The sequence below is a fragment of the Primulina tabacum genome, chromosome 4 (genome assembly GCF_025594145.1).
Source record: "Primulina tabacum isolate GXHZ01 chromosome 4, ASM2559414v2, whole genome shotgun sequence".
NCBI lineage: Eukaryota > Viridiplantae > Streptophyta > Magnoliopsida > Lamiales > Gesneriaceae > Primulina > Primulina tabacum.
In genome coordinates, this window is record NC_134553.1 from 16,123,019 (window position 1) to 16,139,299 (window position 16,281).

The 16,281-nt window shown below is 35.0% G+C and overlaps 2 long non-coding RNA genes across 3 annotated transcripts; both read left to right on the forward strand.

Annotated features, from left to right (window-relative positions):
• Positions 1-630: 630 nt before the first annotated feature.
• LOC142541570 (uncharacterized) lies at positions 631-3,624 on the forward strand. Of its 2 annotated transcripts, none has more exons than XR_012819397.1 (3): positions 631-860; positions 952-1,057; positions 3,292-3,624. It is a non-coding gene; the product is annotated as an uncharacterized LOC142541570 (long non-coding RNA). The 2 variants fall into 2 exon arrangements; XR_012819398.1 differs by lacking the exon at positions 3,292-3,624 and adding an exon at positions 1,148-1,205.
• A 733-nt stretch (positions 3,625-4,357) lies between these two features.
• LOC142541569 (uncharacterized) lies at positions 4,358-5,021 on the forward strand. Its single transcript, XR_012819396.1, has 3 exons — positions 4,358-4,698; positions 4,766-4,829; positions 4,921-5,021. It is a non-coding gene; the product is annotated as an uncharacterized LOC142541569 (long non-coding RNA).
• The last annotated feature ends 11,260 nt before the right edge of the window (positions 5,022-16,281 follow it).

The following is a 16,281-nucleotide window of genomic DNA, read 5'->3' on the forward strand; positions in this document are numbered from 1 at the left end:
ATAGAGAAAAATGTCTTCGAATCTCTCATTAATACTTTGATGAATATTAAAGAAAAAACCAAGGACAATGTGGCAGCTAGGTTGGACATGGTTCAAATGGGAGTTAGGTCTGAATTGGCATCTAAATTTGTTGAAAAAAGAACATATCTTCCTCCTGCTACATGCTCATTCACAAAAAAAGAAAAGTTACAAGTTTGTCAGTCGATAATGGATATAAAAGTCCCAGAAGGTTTCTCATCGAACCTGAAAAATCTTTTGTCCTTGTCTGAGTTGAAATTGATTGGCTTGAAATCTCATGATTGTCATGTTCTAATGCAACATTTCCTGCCAATACTCATACGTGATGCGTTACCAAAACATGTTAGATATGCCATCATAAGATTATGCTTCTTCTTCAAAGATATTTGTTGCAAGGTGATAGATGTAGCCAAGTTAGATAAGCTGCAATCTGACTTGGTTGTTACACTCTGCTTATTGGAGCAGTATTTTCCCCCTTCTTTCTTCGATGTCATGCTTCACTTAACAGTTCATCTTGTAGTTCGATTATGTGGACCAATTTACTTCCGGTGGATGTACCCGTTCGAAAGATCCATGAAGGTGCTTAAGAGTTATGTAGGCAGTCGAAAACATCCTGAAGGTTGCATTGTTAAGAGATATTCAGCCGAAGAAGCAATTGAGTTTTGTTCGGAATACCTAAATGACCTTGATCCTATTGGGGTCCCTCAATCAAATCGCGATCCCAAATCAAACATTGCTGGCTTCTTAGCATGCAAAACACCAATTATAGTGCCACAAGTTGACCTTCAACAAGCACATTTGACTGTGTTGGAAAATACAGAAGAAGTATCTCCCTACATTATGTAAGTGTATTGCATTATTCTATAATTCTGCACCCATGTGATTGTCAATATTTAATATCCAACACAAATTTCTATATAAATATTTCCACAGTGAACATAAATATTTCCTGAAGTCAATGTTTCCGAGAAAAGAGAAAGATGAAAGGTGGATACAAGATGCTCACAATAAGAAGTTCATTGACTGGTTTCGTGCAAAGGTTAGGTGGATAAATATGCTTTATGCATTTTGCGGTGAACAGTTTGGAGCTAGTATTTTAATCACCCTATTCTAATTGTATAAATGTCAGGTGGATGCTGAAATAGATAGCTGCAATGGTGGAACAACATCAACATTAACATGGCTGGCTCATGGTCCACGTGGGCAAGTCATTAGGTATAGTAGTTACGTGATAAATGGCAATTTATACCAAACAAAGGCACGGGATGATGAGAGAGTTTGCCAAAACAGTGGGGTTTCTCTAGTTGCTAGCACCATGCTTGTCTGTAGTGCCAAAGATAAGAATCCCTTGATGACTGATGTGACTTTCTATGGAGTGATTGAAGAAATATGGGAGTTGGACTTTCATCAATTTCAAGTTCCTCTTTTCAAGTGTGCGTGGGTTGCAAATGACAAAGGAGTAATCAACAATGATGAATGTGGATTCACCTTGGTCAATATGAACAAAATAGGGCACAAGAATGACTCATTTGTCCTTGCAAGTCAAGTCAATCAAGTCTTTTATATTGATGACCCATTACAAAAAGGGTGGTCAATTGTACTCCCTGTGCCAAATCGATGTTACAAGGGAGATGATGATGGTTGGACTAGTATTCCTGATTCTCGACCAATTGATGATGTTGACACTCATTGTATTCCGGCTCATGAAAGTTATTTTAGATCAGAAACTGAGGGTGGCTGGGAAACGAACAAGAAAAAATGATGTGTTTCACTTTTATGTCATGTTTTTTGTTATGCTATAAACATAACCTCATTGCTATTATTTATGTCATGTTTATTATTTATGTCAGGTTTCTACAAGTCATGTTTATTATTTATGTTATTATTGTTTCTGTTATTATTTATGTCATGTTTATACATGTCTTATTAGAATTATTGTTTATGTTATTTTAATGGTTAATGTTATTGTGTAGGTTTTAACATTGGTTTCATTCATGTAAATATGTAGAAAAAGGCTCAATGGGTCGTAAAAAAAAGGACACAAATGCTACAGTTGAGATGATACAAGGAGTACATGATGATAAGCTAAATGAAGTTACTAATGCAGAGCACCCTATACTTACTGATGGAGAAGAACATCTTGTAGATGTGCAGAGGAACAAGCGAGGCCCTACGTTGATGGGTAAACTAATTGCTACTGCCAGATGGGGGAAAAAAGCAAAGATTGATTATGATGACATGGGGCGGCCATCATACAATGCAAATGGAAGGGCTTTACAATCATACATTGGTTCTATTGCTAGAGCCATGGTGCCAATCAGTATAAAGTCATGGCCTGAAGTTCCAAAAACCATAAAACAAAAACTGTGGGAAGAGATTTCGGTAAGTACAAGCTTCAATTTGAATTTACAATCATACTTACACCTCTAAATAATCTGTTTTTGTTGCAGAATGTCTTTGAACTAGCGCCAGAAAGTCAGTATGCTGTGATGAATTCAGCATCTCAGAAGTGGCGAGATTTCAAAAACAAATTGACTAGTAGATTTGTTAGGCCGAACAAAGATAATCCTGAAAAGTTGATTTCTCCACCAAGTCAGTATCAAATCCCACTAGCGGATTGGAAAGCATTTGTGGATGCGAGACTCGATCCATCATGGGAGGTACTTTAATAATTGATATGTTTCCTCACGAATTTATTAAATTCAATACTTAACCGAGCCAACATAATGATGCAGGTTACTCATGAAAAACAAAAACAACGGACCATGCATTGTAAATATCACCACAGAATGTCTCGCAAGGGTTACATCGGCTTGGAGGCTGAACTGGTAAGAAACAGAGCAATATATTTGTAATTTTTAGCATGTTCTTCATGTTATTAGACATGAGTTTTGAAATTGTAGCGTAACAAAAAATTGGTTGCTGAAGATGAGGAAGTTGATAGATCTGTGCATTGGCGTAAAGCTCGAGAAGACAAATCTGGCAACATAACATGTTCGGAGACATCAGAAGTAGCTGAAAAAATTGTAAATGTTTAGTTTTATTCAATCGCCATATTGCCTAGATAAATAACACTGTAGATTGTGAATTGATTTGTCATGTCTCCAATTGTAGGATGAATTGTTGGAAAAGAAAGGCAAAGGAGAGTTCAAATCTTCTGGAATGAATGACGTGTTAACTGCTGCCTTAGGAAGCCAAGAAAACTATGGAAGGGTTCGAGGTGTGGGAGGTTTCGTAAAACCACAAGTATGCTTTAAAACTCCAAGAAAGAAGAGAGAAACAATCTCAAAAGCTGTTATTGAAAATGTAAAAGCACAATCGGAGGAGACTAAAAGTTTGAAAGCTGAATAGGAGATGCTGAGGTCTCAACTTGCTGCTGTGATTCCATTAATCAATGATCGATCTTCTGAGACTGTAGCATCAAACAAGTTCCCAGGAGTGAAAGACTCAAAATTGTCAGATGATGTGCAAGAAGTTTATGATTGCGGCACTTCAAATACGAAGGTTGTATGTCTCTGAATTTTGATGTCAATTAAATTATATTCACCTCCATATAAAAATATATCATGTCTTTTTGTTCTTGAAGGGGGAAAAAAAGTCACCTGGCTGTAAAAGAACGCGAAAACGTGGTGGCTTATGGCACAATAATATCCGAAGGAGGTCCAAATGTTATGATTCACCATGTTCCATTTGGGGAAGAGAACTTCAAAGTATCTATTGATGTTGTCTTAGATGAAAAAGCACAGCTTCCGATCCCAATTAAGTTTGGACCAACAATCATCAATGATGCTGTTGGAGTCATTGTTGGTTGGCCTAAAGAGTTGGTTATTTTTCCAACGACAAAGGTACTTTCGGTTTTCATTTGACTTTGTGTTTGCAACTATCAGATATGTTGCTCGAACAATGTTTTATTTTAAAATACTTGTATGAATAATATTTTAAATTGTAGAGGAAGGGGAAACCTCAATCATTTGTGCTTGCGGATGTTCTTGGTTAGCGCGACAATTTCAAAGAAATTGAGAAAACATTACCCATGTCGTGCAAGTATATCTACTCTCATGTTGTTCGATTGCTGAATGAATCGGATACCATATGCATTGAGTTTGAGGACGCTATGTTTGGACGTTCTAAAAGCATACGGTTGCTAAGAGAAGATATCGTACGCTTTATGGAGATGAGGGAGATAGGTGCCATACAAATTTTAGTTTACATAGGGTATATATAATGTCTAACTTACAATATTTGTGCATTTATATAATATTTTTTGTGGTACTTGTTCATATTTTGAAAATTTTCTAAACGATATATTTGTGCATCTATATCATGCAGTCACCTCTGCAAAGATTTGAAGAAAAAAGACAAGGCTGATTATTTTTCATTTGTGGATCCCGGTAATATACCTACATGCCCGATTGGCACAGATGGCCGTGACTTATCACAACATATTGCTGACCAGTTGGAAGCAGTGTGTAGAGATAGCATCTGCCTCATCCCATACAACACTGGGTAAGAATTTAGTTATTTATAGATTTCTACTTCATGGTAGTCAATGCTGTAATTTCATTTTTTCAGGTACCATTGGATCTTGACAATCGTCAACGAAGATAAGAATATGATATATTTATTGGATTCTACGTCTAACAGGAATTGAGATGATACATGGAAAACTATTGTGACAAAGTAGGTAGTAGCTTATGTTGATTTTGAATACATTAACTTACACAACTTCTTACTATTTAAAATGTAGTGGGGTGAAGATGTACAATGCCTCCAAGGGTATTTCTAAAGGGTCAGGTTTTAAAGTATTGACGGTATGTATCGTACTTATTTATGAGTACATGAATTGGTAGTGGTTATTAATTAGATTGTGATTGTTGCATTAACTTTTCAATTACATTATAGGGTAATCTGAAACAAAGTGGTTCGGTTGAGTGTGGATATTGTGTCATGAGGTACATGAAAGAGATAGTCGATTGCGATGATCCACACTTGGAGAAGATGATGAGTTTCTTCTTGGGATAAATTTGTTGATTGACCGAGATGAATTGTTGTCATTAAGATATATTTTATTTTTGAGATAATGTGTTGCCATTGGGATATATTTGAGATAATGTGTTGCCATTGGGATATATTTTATTGTTGAGATAATTGCTTGAGATGATATGTTGTTCATTGTGATATATTTTATATTAGTGATAAAAAAAGGAAATTTTGTTCCTGTAAGTGTTGTCTTTTTTTCAAGATTCTTGTATCATTTCCAAGTGGCACAAATTCAATCTGTTCTTACTTTTAAGTTGATTTTGCTTCTTGAAACAAGAAGTTGGGTTGCTTCAGATTTTGTTGGAGTTTAAGGTGATCTGGTTTTGTCTTTTCCTGTTTTTTTGGTCTAAATCTGTCCTCACGCAAATATAAATGCAACTAACCATCTTGAAGGAATTGACTGGTACTTAACATTGGTTCCCTCATATCGGATTGGTACTTAACATTGGTTCCCTCTTACATTTTTCTCATCTTCAAATTAAGCAGCGAACTCAAATTCAGCTTTAGTTCTTTGATCTTTCATAAATCCCACGAGCATACTACAAAAAGAAGGCGCAATAGATCTCATATTAGTGTACTTCTCTTCAAATTTGTTTGCTTTTTGTTGGTTTTGGATTTGTTAGCTCATTCTCAACCGCATAAATTGTGGGATTTAGTTAGTATTTGCTATATCTGTTTATTTTAGCACAAAAGCTAGGGTTCTTCTGTTACGGTACCTGATTACTACTCTGTTAATAATTATTTTGATCGAGTTTCTCCTTGGTGCATTTTTGATTAATCAGGCACTTCCCATTTTGTGAAAATCTTGTTTTGCTTGTGTCTTGTTGTTGAATTGATTGAGTTAAGCTAATTTTGATTCGTCTGTATGGAAGTGTAAATTTTGTGTGCTTTGGATGCGGTGGTGTTTTTTTTGTTTTTCTGGTTAAGGTTTATATTGGTGGGTTTGAATGAGGAACAGATGTGTGCAATGTCGTGAGAAATGAAGGCTTGTCTTGTCAAGAAATGGGGTGTGTTTTTGGTTTAGTAAGTGCAACTGTCTTCATGCAATTGGGGTAATCTGTAATGAATTTTTATCCGGTGTTATTTCAAGATGCAAATGAAATAAGTTCGTACTTTCAAATGAAACCTGCCTCTACCAGTACTGATATATTTTATATCTGTCAATTTTTATTTGAAATAGAAGAATCTAATGTATTTTCTTTTTCAAATTTCAGTTTGCAGGATGCATCAAGAACCAATATTACACCCAATGTCAATATGACGAGGTCAGAAGTGAATGGAGTGAGTTTGTTTACTCGTATGTAGGTGCTTAGATGGATGATGTATGTTGGGATAAATATTTTGTTTGTCATTAATGTGGATTTTTGGATATACTTTTGGTTTTGTGGATACATTTTTTGGGTTACTTGTGGATTGATGAATATGTAATTGTGGATTCGTGGATATTAATCATATTAGTGTATTAAGTCATATATTGCGAAGTCATATATTGCGAAGTCTTTTTTTAATACACTAATTATATTAGTGTATTAAGTCATATATTAGTGTAATTTATTAATACACTAATTATATTAGTGTAGTGTATTAAGTCATATATTGCGAAGTCTTTTTTTAACAATTACTTCATCAAAATAAAAAATAATGAAGTGTAACAGGTAAATTACTTCGTTGTTATTTGCAAATTGTGAAGTAACATAATATTAAATACTTCGTCAATAAGAAATCAGATGAAGTGATAGAATTAATTTAATTCAACATTGTTCTGTAAAAACGAAGTTGTTTTGTGCAATTATTTCACCAAAACACAAATTACTGAAGTCTTTCGAACCACTTACTTCGTCACTAAATGCAATTTGTGAAGTAACATAATATGAAATACTTCAACAAATAGGATAAATGCTGAAGTTATAGATAATATTTACTTCGACAAATATGATAAATTGTAAAGTTTTTTGTGTCTATTACTACCTCATCAAAATACATAACTACGAAGTCTTTCAGATGAATTACTTCAGTCGATTATTGTTAATACTGAAGTAAAATATTATAAACTACTTCGCTAAATAATAATTAAAGCGAAGTTATATATAATATATTATTTCATTATTTACAATAATCGATGAAGTAAAACACATTTCTTACTTCGCCACCGGTCCAATTCTGGACTGATTTTCCTTCGAAAATCGGCCAAAGACTTCAGTATTTTCAAAATACAACTTCGGTTATTATGCGAAGTAAAAGATACATCTATTACTTCACGTCCATATACTTCGGCAATTAACTACCTTATTACTTCATTGAATACGCGAAGTAAAAAGCGATTTTTCTACTAGTGTCATCACTGGAGCAGCTCAAGCTCTCAGTTCCTGGATCATCACTGTCAGATTCTGCCCATTTGGACTTGCTTTCCTCTGCTAGAAGCACTTCATGTTTCTTTCTGTAAGATTTCTTATCATTCTTGGTTCTTCTCTTGTGCTCGTAATATTTCTTTCCCTTTTCAGTTGAGCCTCGACTGTCCTTCTTTGGCTTAGGATAGTCAGCAATAAAGTGGTCAGTTTTGCCATAGTTGTAGCAATCATTAGGTTCTTCCTTGGAGTTATTTCTTTGATATTGTCTTTGAAAGTTTCCTTGATTTATTCTCATAAATCTTCCAAACTTTTTGACAAATAATGACATAGCGTCATTACTTAACTGATAAGAAAATTTATCAATTGAACCAGTTGGTTCTAGTTTGGCAGCAGTTAGGGCAAGTTGGTGTAGAAGGTTCCCATTCTCTGGTTTGCAGCTCAAACTCGTAGGCTTTTAAATCAGCGAATAAATCATGAAGTTAGACCTTGTTCAGGTCCTTTGATTCTCGCATTGCGATGGTCTTAACATCCCGTTCCTTGGGGATACCGCTTTATTTGAATACACCTTTCCGAGTTCATTCAATTCGTTTATTATGCTGCTGATTCTTTCATCATATTCGTGCATGGATTCTCCAATCTTCATCTTGATATTGTCGAATCTTTGAACAGCAACAGATAGTTTATTCTCCTTGATTTGCTCATTGCATTCGCAGAGCTGAATCAGTTTCTCCCATATTTCCTTGGCAGTTTTGGACATTTTTATTTTGCTGAAAGTGACTTTATCCAGCGTTTTGTACAAAATGTCTTTAGCCTTATTGTTCAAGTTGGCTTTTCTCTTATCTTCAGCTATTCATTCATCTCGGGGTTTTTAATGCGGTGTGGCGCCCCATCAGTTATGGCAACAATAATGTTTGCCTTCAATTTTTTCATAGGTCTGTCTATAATAACGTACCACATGTCATCATCTTGTGCAGCTAGATGAGCCTGCATTCTGATTTTTCAATCATCAAAATCTTCTCTGGAGAACATTGGAATTTTTTTGAATGAAGACATGGTAATCAGTCTGTATATAGGAATATTTAGGAACAAGATTCAACTGCTCTGATACCACTTGATAGGATCGGGTAAAGGCGAACGAGTGTTTAGAAGGAGAATTGAATAAATACTAACAATTTTCACAAACTTTTCTACTTTGATGAGTCAGTTTAGTGATAAACTGATACTCGAGAATCTTGTAAGTCGATATCAATCAGTTAACAATAAAAATGCGGAAATAAACTGACTGAAAGATATAATAAAACTGAAATAAGAAGACACGAGATTTTATGGATGTTTGGAGATTTCAAACACTCATATGTCACCCCTTCTATCACAAGGATTGGATATTCACTAAAAGAATTTGATCGATACGAAAAGTTGTATAGACCCACTTTAGTTTTGGACTTAACAATGCCAAACTGAAACTCTTAGTTACTAACTAGTTAACGGTACTCAACTAGAATGAAATAACTTAGCACAACTGATCTGTTCAAGAGCAAGTATAATCACAATAACAGTTTGTGCTTGTAAGCTCGAAATATAGCCTTGAATGCTATAAATGTATAAAATAAGTGTGAGCAAAGATTTCAGCAGAGTAACATCTTAGTTAATAGAATATCAATCGGGTTGATTCAAAGAGTTGTCGTGTTATGTTCTCAGCTGCTCTTCCTGCTATTTATAGGTTTTGCCTCCAACGGTAAAATTGAATGCAATTTGAAACTTTCTATCCATTTTTTGACATGTCAACATTCTTCTGACAGTCATACAGTGCAGCTTTTGCGATCTTACTACTTGTTGCAGTCAACTTTTGTATAGTTGTCGGTTGAATGTCATTTTCCTTAACTAATGACGTGTATAGCTGAAGGATCAGTTGATAAGAAGCAGCTGATAGGCTCACAACTGTTTGTAGTAACTGATCAGTTCCAACTGATCAGTCAGTTGTCTGCGTAGTTCAGTTTGCTAGTCCAGTTTCCTTGAAAATCTGCGTACTAACCTTCAGTTAAGCGCAACCGATAGTTTGCATATTTTAGATCAGTTTCTATCAGTCTTCTTGATCAGTTATTTCAATATATTAAACGCTCAGTTTGTCAAACTTTCAAAATTCAGTATCCAACACAGCTAAAGAGATTTAAAATAAATTTAAACAGTTAATAAATTCTCCCACATTGTGAGAATAAAAAAACGTTTAAAAACATTGAAGTGAATAAAAGAACTTTCAGTTTGAGGAATAGCAGAAAGAAAAAGCTCCCCCTCAACAACTGAATAAAACGATTGGAAAATAATTTTCAGTTCGAGGGATAGCAAATTTAAAATCAGTTTTAAAGAATAGCTCACCCTCAAGAACTGAATCAGAAAACTCCCGCTCAAAAATATAATTGTTGTGTGGTTTTAAATAGAAGTTTAAGCAACAAACACTCAAGTAGTTAAGGCAACATATAAACTGGAAAAATCAGTTCAGTTACATGCAAACTAACTGGATACACATGATGTTAATTTAATCCATTACGCGTCCCTTGTATTATTATAAAGCATACCATCTTATGTAAGGGAATTTGTACTACACTTAGCAAACATCAAATAACATCAAGTAACAGTCAGTTTATATAAAATATAACTGAGTGTACCAACAATTAGTCGTGTATAATGCTGCATCGATTCTGAGTTTCTTTTGCCATAAGAACAGCTAATTGCTTTGGAATTTATCTCTGTGCTGACTAATTCTTCTAACTGATGCAAACTGGACTCAGCTGATGCTGAACCGAAATGATCAACTACTAGGATCTGATATGGCAATGAAGCGGCGGCACTTTTGATGATTAAGCTCCACTTAGCTCAACAATTTCAGCTAGTAGTTGGGATTCGTCTGTTAATCAGTTGAACTGGTAAGCTGGCAACTGAAATATTGTCCTGCTGATCAGTTTAGCTATCATGCTGTCAGTTGAACTCAAAAATTCTTTAAATAGCTAAACAACAAAATAGCACAGCAAACATATAAAATATTATCAGAGGGTTTTGAAAATAATTTTAAAAACATTTTAGGACACATTTTAAAAAGAATATCAGTTTTCAAATGTCCTTCTTAAAACAGTTTAGCTCTTATACCAATTGATGGATCGGTTCAGGCACCTGCGAGGATGCTTCAAACACGATATTCTCAATTAGCTGCAATAGCTCGTGTTCTAAAAATGTATACACTGATGAATTAGATAGAGTTTGGTTTCAAACCAAGCGGAAAACACTTAAGTAATCCTTCGTTAAGAAAAACTGAAATATTTTAAAATCTAAAGACTTATGTAAACTGATCGACTGAAATACGGGGAATCAGTTCTGGCTTCTATCAGTTTAGCTATGGACATAACTGAACTGATATCAACAGAACTTATCAAGTCAATTTAAAACATAGTTAAGCTGTTAATACACAATATATGTTTACGGATGTTCGGAGACTTCAGCTGCTCCTACGTCACCCTTTCAACCACCTCGGGTAGGATCCACTAGAAGACTTTTATTTATACAACACCTTGTACAAATCCACCCAGCTTAGGACTTACCCACTACCTAACTGAACTCTTATTCTAGACTGATGGCATCACCTTCCAGCCAACACTTGTTTAACGTCTGTGTGTCAAAGACTAAATACACATGTTTTACGTCTTTGTGCAAAACAAAATTTGAGTGGTGGTGAGTGCGTGTGTGAGAACTAATCTCTGAAAACTACCCGAAAGTGTTCTCATACACTGAGGGAAATAAGCTTCTAAACTAATATGATATAACTTTGGAGTGTTCTCTCAACAGGGCTGATTGCTTTTTCAAACCTGATAAGCATTATGCGTGCCATCTCTGTACCTTATCTTTTCACTCGTAAACTCTTATCATCGTCTTCCATGAGCTTCGATTTCTATTTATAGATGTTTGGCTGAACGTACAGTGAGACTCAGTGAATGAATCCGTTGCAGTTTGAAATTTTTTCCCCCAAATAGATGTCTGGAACTTTTGTCTTTAAGCGCTGCTGCAATGTCTCTTATTGTACATTGATCATACAATAGCTTTTGACCCTTTGTGCACAGCTGGATTAAGCTTGTCGTATCTGCAAACTGGTTCGCTCCCAATTGATGTTCTGAACTGGACGGTTGAACTGGTATTGAACTTGTGAGGTTAAATTAGTTGACTCGTCGGCTGAAATGATTTCAATTATTCAGTTGAACTGGTCAGTTGGGATCTTCATCAGTTGAACACTTAATCAGCTGGCCGGGCTTCTAAAGGTCTTCTGCTGAACCACCTATCAACTGGACAATCAGTTGAACTGCTCTTGATACTTCAGTTGTACTGGTTCAGTTCGATCAATCAGTTGATACTTTCAGTTTGCGTATCGATACCTTCAGTTTAAGCTTGGTAACTAATCAATTCAAAACCTGATCAGCTTTGGTTTCTGCGCACTTAGGTAAACTCATTAGAAACAAATAAACAAGTTTTTTTAACATCAAAATCAAGATTGCGAACATGAAATATTCCAACAGACTAATTGAATTGTTTTAAATGCATTAATTAAATATGGTAGGCATGTTTATATATTTAAAATATGGTTTTATATAAGAATGCATAAAATTGTGTTTTAAAGGTTATTCGAAGACGCGATCGACGAACGGAGACCGGTGACCATAAAGGGAAAATATTTTTATTAAATGATTATTTTTAATTATTTAATGTATGGTATATTTTAAATGAGAATCTCGAAAATGGTGCTTTTGAGATGTTTTTTACACGTCGAGTCGTATTTCAAACATGTAATCGATTTTTGACGAAAATAAGGAATTTTTGGGAAATCGGCTAATATTTTCGAAAATTTTCCTGAACGAAATATTTTAACTACACTATAATGGGTCTATTATAATAAATTTATTGAGTCTAAACTCCTACCCAATTATTTATATCAAATTAGGGAGTTTTTAAATCACAAAACACTTCATATGACAAAAGAAACCTAGGGTTTGCTCTCCCCACCCCTCCTCCACAACACACGAACACACACCCATGTTTTTGTAGACAAGTTCAAGTGAGGTTGAAGGAAAAATGCTGCAAGCTTCCTCCCCGTCTCTCCGCCAACGTCCATTGCATCAAGGATTGTTTTCCGTGCGTGAAATACGCAATGGCATGCCTTAACATTCCTTCACTCATCTTTCATACCATATTATGTGTATCTAACATGATTGCATGAAAAAAATGGTGCACTTTCAATTATTTTCGTTTTTATGGCATATACATAGAAAAATCATGGGTTTTCTTGCACAAATCTTCATGTGATGATACACAAAGGGGCTGCCATGGTAGGGTCTTTATAGGGGACATATTTCAGAAGGTTAAAGAGCCCCTATATGTCGGCTAAAGGCTGGAAGAGGCTAGGGAAGAGCTGCATGTTTCTTTGGGTTTAAAGAGACTAGGGTTTTCGGCTTTGGGTTACTAGAATGGCGCAACACCTAGCTGCTGTAGGGACATGTTCATGGGCCTTAAGAGGGCTGAGTCGTGGTCTTAGATGGCTAGTACCATACTTGGAGCGAGTTGAAGAGCGGTAGTCGCTAGGTTGAAGTCGCGCGCGTCTCCAAGGATGCGGCTCTATGGGCTATGCATGCTAGGGTTGCTAGGTCCAGTCCAGCTTGTTATGGGTTCAGTTATGGTCCTAGGAAGAGTGCATAGGGTCTGGTTTTGTTGTTTAAGGGCTAGGGGCGAAGGGGTGCAAGGTTGTTAAGGTTATGGTTTGGTTCGAAGCTAGGGCAAAACATCCAACAGAGTTCTAGGCTTGTTCAAGAGTTTTAAATGGCTTGATTTGGGTTGCATAGGGCACGGTTAGGTGTTAGTAACTGGTTAAGTTTCAACTTGATTCGGGTGAAAACTGATACATTGGTTTAAGTTTTAAAACGAATTCAGAAATTAGTTAAGAAGCTTAAGTTTATGACTAAGAAATGCTTATGGGTGTGTTTTAAGGTGTAATGTTAAGTTTGGATGGATTTGGGTCATCGTTTTAAGGTCCAAGGGGCTGTTTTACACCTGAAAAATGTTAGACGTTCTGGCAGTGCCTTGAATGCTGTAATAAATGTTAAAATGTTTATTTTGAAATATTATGAAATTTTGTGATGGAAAACGACGATAATGCTAAAATACGTGTTGCATGCTTGGTTTAAAAGAAAAATGATATTATTGCATGTATTTTATTAAAGTGATGGAAACGAGGAATAATGTTTGGAAGGAAATGATTTAATTGTGACGGTAATGAAATGGGGATTAGTGAGGGACGAAGCCTGGAATCCGTTTATGGGACAAAGCCCCGTGGGAACCTAAGACTGAATTTCCATCAAAAGGATATGATGATATGTAAGGCCAAGGCTCAGTTGACGGATGAGAATATCGCTGATGTCCCGCCGACTATAGGCCAAGGCACATAATGTAAAAGTTGTTAATGTTGCCTCATTGTCTGGTACCATGGTTACAACTAAGCTTTTGATCAATCAAACGAAGGATGTAAGGATGATCACAATTAATGAACGGAATTCACCTTAAAGGGAATATATATGTATACGTTTATGATGAAAGGAAAAGGATATGATGAAAGGAAAAAGGTTTTAATGTTATTCATATTCATGAAAAGCTAGTTTATTAAAACTATTTTTCATTGTTGCTTTATTTTGAAAAATATTAGTTTTAGGTTTTGTTGACATCCTACAATTTTATGTTTTGCACTGCGTTTTGGAATTTCAAATAATTGATCGATGAGTTTATTTTAAATGGTGCAAAGTATTTATATATACATGTAAGTATATTTGGTCGAAAGTATTTTAAGAAAAGAAAGGAAAAAAATTCTAGTATATTTTAAAGAAAATGAGTAACAGACGTTTCAGATTTCGTATAGTTTCACCTACCAGAGAAGGTCATATTTTTAGTTTTAACACCACTGGATCGAGTCATAGTTATTTGGTTTAACCCTTCATATTAGGTCATTTTTCTGACTTAAATCCCCATGATGGATCGTATTTTCAGGCTTAACTTTCCAAAATATATTATAATTGTCTATTTTTACCTTACTAGACGAGGTCATAATCAATATCAAGACATCACACAAAAGATACTTGTTAAAAAATTTCATGCAATAAAACGCATGTTAAGTTTTAAAGCATTATGAAAATATAAATAAAATACATTTTTCACTTACTTAGAGAAAATACATTTTCACATACCTGATCTACTGCGTCCCAAAAGCTTTCACGATTTTCCTAGAGAAGAAGAATGACAAGAATGATGTTAGGCTTTGTGATATTTCAAAAATGGATTATATATAGTTTGAGATGAGCTTGAGTCGAAGTGATGAATTGAGCCCAAAAGGCTTAAGTCTCACAAGATATTTATGAAATATTGATTTGTTCAAAACAGAAATAAGTTGAATGAGAAATTAATTATTTAAACTTGGTAATAAAGCTCATTTGATATAGTAAGAGGTACATATTTATAGTTAGCCAACAAGATCAGGTCAGTCAAGGAACAAATTTATTTTCTTATGCTTGTAGTAGCGCAAAGTGAATTTACTTGGGTGCTAATAGGTCGGATTGTTAGGCCCATGGCTCTAGAGAGGTGCTTGTCTATCTGATTTTGCTATCTCATATTTCTTAGAGATCGGTCTTGTCATTTCCCTATTGTAGGTCTTGTCTCTAGCAAAGACATTATTACCATTTAAAATCTGGCATTACTCTTTTACATCATACCTAACTGTTGGAAACTAAATTTCGGTTATTTGACAAACTAAGTGCTTAAACCAATTGGATTAACTGATCAAGAAGTTTGAACGTAACTGAAAAAATACTCAAACTGACAGTTGCCTATAACTGAAAATTAGTGCGCAGATTAACAAAGGCAACTGAACCAGCTGAAATGAACTTACGCAGAACTGACTGATCAGTTGCTATATTCATTTGTGAGCTTATCAGCTATCAGCTAATACTTTAGCTATACAAGTCATCAGTTAATGAAAAGGACATTCAACCGACAACAGTACAAAGCAGACTGCAACTAATAGTGGGAACACTGCATTTCAGAAAAGCTGCAGTGTACGAATGTCAGAAAGATATTGACGTGGCAAACAACGGATATAAAGATTAAAATTACATTGATTATTACCGTTGAAGAGAAGCATATAAACAGCATAGAAGAGCAGTTGAAAAACAACGATTTCACTATTCTATCAATCTTGTTGTCACTCTGCTGAAATTCTCGCTCATATTCAAAAATTAGAAGCTCACACTTATCAGATTTATTCATAGCATTCTAGGCTACTTTTCGAGCTTAATAGCACAAAATTATTTTGTTGTAAATTCGATCTTAAAAGAGATCAGTTGTGTTAAGTTCAGTTGAGTACTGTGAAACATATTGTAAACTAAGAATTTTAGTTTTGGCATTGTTAAGTCCAAACTGAAGTGGGTCTGTACAAGTGTTTGTATCGATCAAAGTCTTTTAGTGGATATCATATCCTTGTGATAGAAGGGGTGATGTAGGAGTTTTGAAATCTCCGAACATTCATAAAATCTCGTGTGTTCTTATTTCAGTTTTTTTTTTATCAGTCAGTTTATTCCACACTTTATTGTTAACTGATTGATATCGACTGACAAGATTCCGAGTTTCAGTTTGTCACTAAACAGACTCAAATTTCAAAAAGATTGTGAAAATCGTGAGTGTTTGTTCAATTCCTCTTCTAAACACTCTTTCACCAGTTAATCGATCTTATCAAGTGGTATCAGAGCAGTTGAATCTTGTCCCAGAATATTCTTATCCACAAAACTGATCACCATATCTTCAT